Source organism: Antrostomus carolinensis, unplaced genomic scaffold (assembly GCF_000700745.2).
Source record: "Antrostomus carolinensis isolate BGI_N321 unplaced genomic scaffold, ASM70074v2 scaffold18838, whole genome shotgun sequence".
Classification (NCBI taxonomy): Eukaryota; Metazoa; Chordata; class Aves; order Caprimulgiformes; family Caprimulgidae; genus Antrostomus; species Antrostomus carolinensis.
This window is the reverse complement of record NW_010335213.1, coordinates 7,247-13,058: the sequence shown is the minus strand read 5'-3', so window position 1 is coordinate 13,058 and position 5,812 is coordinate 7,247. Positions and strand designations below refer to the sequence as shown.

The 5,812-nt window shown below is 40.0% G+C and overlaps 1 protein-coding gene across 1 annotated transcript in view; it reads right to left on the bottom strand.

The window, feature by feature from the left end:
* The window catches only part of MYRIP (myosin VIIA and Rab interacting protein), a gene marked incomplete at its 5' end in the record, with an annotated part of 35,320 nt that overhangs the window by 23,031 nt on the left and 6,477 nt on the right, over nucleotides 1–5,812 (bottom strand). The window lies entirely within an intron of this gene.

Here is a 5,812-nt window from a genome sequence, read left to right as displayed (position 1 = left end):
AAAAGGAACTAGCAAAATCATTATGTAGCTGCGTGCAACTAATGAAATAAAAGCCTAAACGACATTTCCCTTACCCAGCACTGCCATCACTCTCAGGCATGGTGCAGATAAAGGAGGTGAAGTGTGGGAATGAAATAACTTGTGACCAGGCAGCTATGTCCAGCTTTCAGTTGAAAGTTGTGCTCAAGTTCCCTGATTGCTAGTACTGAGCATTACCCGTGTTCTTCTTAAAGACAAGTGGAAACAAGTTCTGAAAAACCTCTTTTATTACATGATGGTGCTTAAGGTTTCCAGCTTTCCCATTGCTTATTTACATAGGTGGATCCCCTGCAGTGATGATTATTTTCCAAACACCAACCTCCTTGGAACAAGTTCAGTCTTTAGGAGGACCTTCTCTTCTTACTCTTGGATCCCTTAAAGATGGGAAGTACTCAGAGGCTCAGTTAAGTACGGTGGGTGTTACAGACTTGAGCATTACAAGCTCCTTCCTTTGGAGGCTGAACAGAAGAAAAGCAAAATCCTTTTGCAAGTCTGTTTAGCAGGGTGCCTGACCAACATTTAATAATGTGGAAAGGGAGGGTTTGTTTGTTTGTTTGTTTCAGCCCTTGCAGGAAATCTGAAAGTATCTGGTGGTTCTAACAAAAACTGATGTCCAGTTACATATAAACTTATTTTCTGGATCTATGCTGTCTGATTAGGACCCAATTTCCCCTGGTTTCCAATACACTCCATGGAGAGAGACGGGCCTCTCTCAGAGCAACCCGCTCCACCTACAGCAGAACTGCCTTCTGGAAATGCTCTTCTCGCCCTGCCCAGTGCTGACAGAGAGCTCAAAATAATTAGATATTTTGTATAGTGCTTCAGTCAAGCACATAAAATAAGGTGGAATTAGGTAGTTTTAAAAGTGATGAATTCTTTGAAATGGAGCATGATCAGAACAAAAACACCCAGAAGGAGGCTACAAAGAACGCAGCCTGGGACCCTGAAGTGGTAGGCACATTGCAGCAGGTCTAAGATGATGATTTGGAGCAATTCTCAGATAGGAAGTTACTCCTATGAGCCTTACACTCTCCTACCGTGACAGGACCAGACGCTGCTGCAGAGACTAAAAGCTGTGTTCTCTCTACCATTCATTTGGAAACACATAAATAGGAGATTTGCTTTGCACAGCCACTCTCTCTGCAGCCGCAGCAGCAGCATGTATGGATGGACCAGTTACCTCCAGTGCTCATGGGAAACGTTAACTCTGACAACTCTCTTACAAACCTACCCACCAAACTGCTCTTAATGGATTGACACATCACATTCCTAGTGTCAGTCCTCATCTCTCATACAGTAAGCCACACGATGTAGTGTCTAGCACTTCCATAGCTTTCTGGACAATTTTTGTCTGCAGTTACTTGTGAATCTATTACACAACTAAATTATTGCTTTATAGCTCACCTTCAGGATGCAGAAGGCCCTTCTGGAAAATCAGTATTTGAAAATATATGATTAGCTATAATAGCAGGGGAACCACGGACTAATGTTGAAATTCATTTTTTTCCCAAACTATCAGCTGTTGCAGAATAAAAAGCCTTTTCTTCCAAATGAACTTCAAAGCTGTTCTGAATAAGATCAAGAACAAGATTCAAATCAGTGTGCTTCCACTTTAGTTGTATAATATGTTATAATATGACTTTATGTGCATTTAGAAGACTGGTGTCGTTTCACCTTTTAAATTAAAAATCTGTATTTATCATAATGGTGCTTCCTCAAATTGTAACAAGAGATTTTTTCAGACATATCCTGCATTATTATTCAACAACCCATTACAACCCTGCCCAACAATCTGCTAATGAAAAATACTCATACATAGCTAAACTGCTTTAAAAAAAATCTTAAAGTTGTTGCTGAATAAATAAATTCATCAAGTTGGACCCAGGAGAGAAACAGTCATAATGGGATTTACAGGATAGAAAGCACAGCTAAACCGTGCACTTATATTTTAGAAGAATACAGCTTAGTGGAGATACGTCTCATTAAACTTGAGCTACTTACAGTTAGGTATCTAGTCTAAGCTAATTATTAGAATCCCTGGCTACTTGAGTTACCTTAATTTATCTAATAGGTACCTCCAAACACCCACCATACCAAAACATGTGGCTTGGAATTACCAGACTGGCTAGTGAGCTCTGATAGCTCTGCACCAGGCTGTGGGCTCTCTTGAGCAGTGTCTAGGCAGGAAAAGCACAGTTTAACTTGGGGTCGAGTCTGCAAGGGAGAGGAAAAAATCGCATTCTATGCAGACATTTGAGCTGATCAAGCTTTTTAAAGATAAAAGTTTGCAATTCTTCTTTAAAAAAGCTGACAAATATGTGTATAAAATCTAGCGCAGCAGTGAGGGAGGCTGTCAGTCCAGAGGGGAAGGTTTTCCCATGTTTCCACCTCACTGCTGTACGATGAAGTTCTGACAGAGTTCATCTTGCAGGAAGACACGTATGATTCCTCTGGGGACTTCTTACAAAGAACTGCTCGGCTCTAACTGCTTAGCAGCTACATCAGAGTAGCAATACGCACATACCCTTGTGGAAAGCACCACCAGTTAATTGAAAGCGTTTATAGTGACAACAGCAGAATCACAACTCCTTTTGCTCCTGGAAAAACATCAGTACTCATAGCACTACAGACAGCAGCACCTTTTAGGCTGATCTCCACTGCCTCTACCCAAAGCTCAGTGAAATCCTGTGGAGCCCTCCAGCTGACTTCCCGTGTATTTTGGAGGAAGGCCTGGCAGGACAATATTGCTAAGTTGCCCAGATTCAGCTGGATTCAGGATGTAGTTTTATGAAGCAAGGTGAGCTAACGTAACAACCTAGTGCTGCTGAAAGAGTCATTCTGCACTGTCCTGTTATTTACATGGTTGTGATGAGTTGTGTTGGCTCAACAAAAGGGTTCAAATGTGTGCTGGAGCTGACAAGGGAGAGATACTGCACCACGGTGGGTACAGATGGAGGGAAGACAGGAAGGCAGACAGGAAGGAGGTATTCCTCTTTTGGCAGCAGCAAGCTGCTATGTTACCTTAGCCACATCACACTGGTACCAAAACATTCCCGCTTCTAGCTTATATTTCAACACATATATAAAATAATTTTCCTAACTCATTGGCTGGGAGACTTAAAGAGTCTTTTGCTACATTTGCCAGCACAGGTGAAAGTCATGAGCTGCTTTGGCATCCCTGGGGTTTTATTCCACATTAGCTCAATTTATGCTATGAATACAAATAATTTCTTGGGGGAGGACTTGCCTTCAGGGCATTGATTTTATTACAGCTGGATTCAGGTATGTCTATTATCCACCTTTCTGCTTTCCAACCTCTTTACAATGAGCAGGTGGAGTATTTACATTTGCAAGAGGTGTTAGTTCCCGCTTACGCACAGAGATAATGATAACCTATAACGCTACACTTTGTGGTTTCTGTTACTGGTAAGCTGCTTGGCTTGTGTGTTGAGCTTTTCAGATGGTGGCAGAGAACTATTTGTGAGGAGATGATAGCTCTTTCATGGATTAACAGATTTAAAAATGAATTAGAAGCCAGGACAACAATAAAAAAGAATAAATATATTGAAAGGTACTACTATTATTATTAATTTAATATATGCTATCTTAAATTTCATTATTCTTTACTGTTCACACTTTGCTCTATCTGATAAGTTTAAGGACATCTTTCTGTTTGTATAGGTCATTGTGTGAATCCCCATTTGCATCTATCAGCAACACGTAATACTAACATCTGCAAATAAGAATAAAGGGCTACTGCTTTATCTGAAATCAGAGCTTCAGCGAGGCCCTGGCAGACTGACACAGCCACAAACCCAGTCTCACTAGAAGAAAATAAAATATTTCTAATGCAAGTGTAAGTCCTTTAGTACACAATGAACTAGGAGATACACCTTTCCTCACACACACTGTCCAAATCCTTGCGTGCAAATGGCTGATAACTCAATATCATCCTAGTGAACAAAAAAAAGTTCAGAAATAAAGCAAGCAAGCAAAGTACTGGCTTGGAGGCTCCAGAACCAAATCCATGTTATACTATAAACTCTTGAGAAAAAGTTCCATTCATAAAGGGGAAAAAAAAAATATCAGCCAGTACAGTTTTTAGGAGAAGACACAACTTGTGAAGTTTGCAGGCAGCGAGAGCCCGTGTAATTTCAGGGCAGCTGTTTTCAATAAATACATCCCAAGCGCCATCCCGTGGGGACTGGCATTCCCACAGCGCTCACCCCGTACCTGGCTGTGGCAGGAGGGCTGTAATTAACACCTGGGGTCTCCTCATCAAAGAAGCAAACTCATAATGAGGGCACTTCCTTCATATGAAGCAATTAAGCCATTCAGCTTTCCATCAGAAATATAAAAATTGCAGCTACACTAAGCAACATCTCTTCCTCTCAAAAAGATAATGAAAGCCAATGTATCAATAATATTATTACTAATAATATCAATTGTTATTATTAATAATAATAATGACAGCAGACAGAGACTGCTGGTTTGAGAATCAATTTCTTGTAAAAAGTTATAATTTGAAAAATAATTATCATTAAAAGCAAGGTCACACTTCCCAGCTCAGTTTCCACAGGAATATAAGTCTTCTGTGGTACATAAGCAACCAGGTTATCAGAAATTTATTACAGTAGGAGCTTGGTTTTATCAGGACAGTTTTCATGTCTTGCTTCACGACTGTGTTTACAGCATCTCTACAGTCAACCCAGAAAAGCAGGTTGTTCTTTTACCTACTATTAAGTGTCATAAACCTCTCCCCAAATACAATCCATCTTGATAGCCATTCTCAGGTTTCCCTTTTTAAGTTGCTCCAGATTTTATACAATGAATTGTCTCACAGTCACAAAGTCAGCATTCCAGTGTTGAGTATAAAACCCATTTAAAAAAAAAAATGCTACAGCATTATCCTAATCTAGGCACTGGATCTTGATTTAAAAACATCTAATTTTTAATAGAAATTCAGTTGTGAGTTATGAAATTACTGCAATTGTTCCTGAAAGTTACTGCTTATAATTCTGCAGACTAGGTGCAGGGAGAGAGGGAAGGGTTTGTTTTCATTTCACTGTGAGTACCTGAGACCAGCAAACAATAAAACAACCTGCATTATTAATGCAGTAAAATCAGGTTATTATTACAACACAATAAAATCAGGAGAAAGTATGTTTCTTTGCTGCTATTTACATATTTGGTGTCTAATGTCTAGATACAACACGGACATTTTAGAAGAGCATTTTGTATGGTTTCTGTAAATTCTGTATAACCTCAGCATGTGAAAATCTGTAACTGGTTAAAGACCCCACAATGAAGATTCATTAAGTTTACTCTGTCTGCAGTTCTCCATGCACCCACACTATCATTTTGTACAAGCAATTTACACGTAGGGCTCTCTGCTGCAGCCTCAATCGTTTTACCAAGATCAGTACATTACTTTGGAGATTATAGGAAACCCTGACATCCCTTTAATCTCATTTTTCTAAGCAATATAAATGATGTCTGCCTAATTTATTATCACACCTCAAACTATATTCCTTATGCTCACAGCCATTTTAATTGCTTCCCAGAATATGCAACATCCTTGCTATAAATTGTCGTAGCCAGTCTATTCCTGCTCCCAGCAGCGCTTGGGTACCAGCTGTTGAATCAGCCACCGGGGTGTGTGTGGATGTCCAAACACAAACTAAATGTATGCAAACCCATCCATACACAAACCTCCAGTGAGAATGTCACTGCTTTGGAAACAGTGGCGTGATCTGGAGGCAGCGTGCCTCCA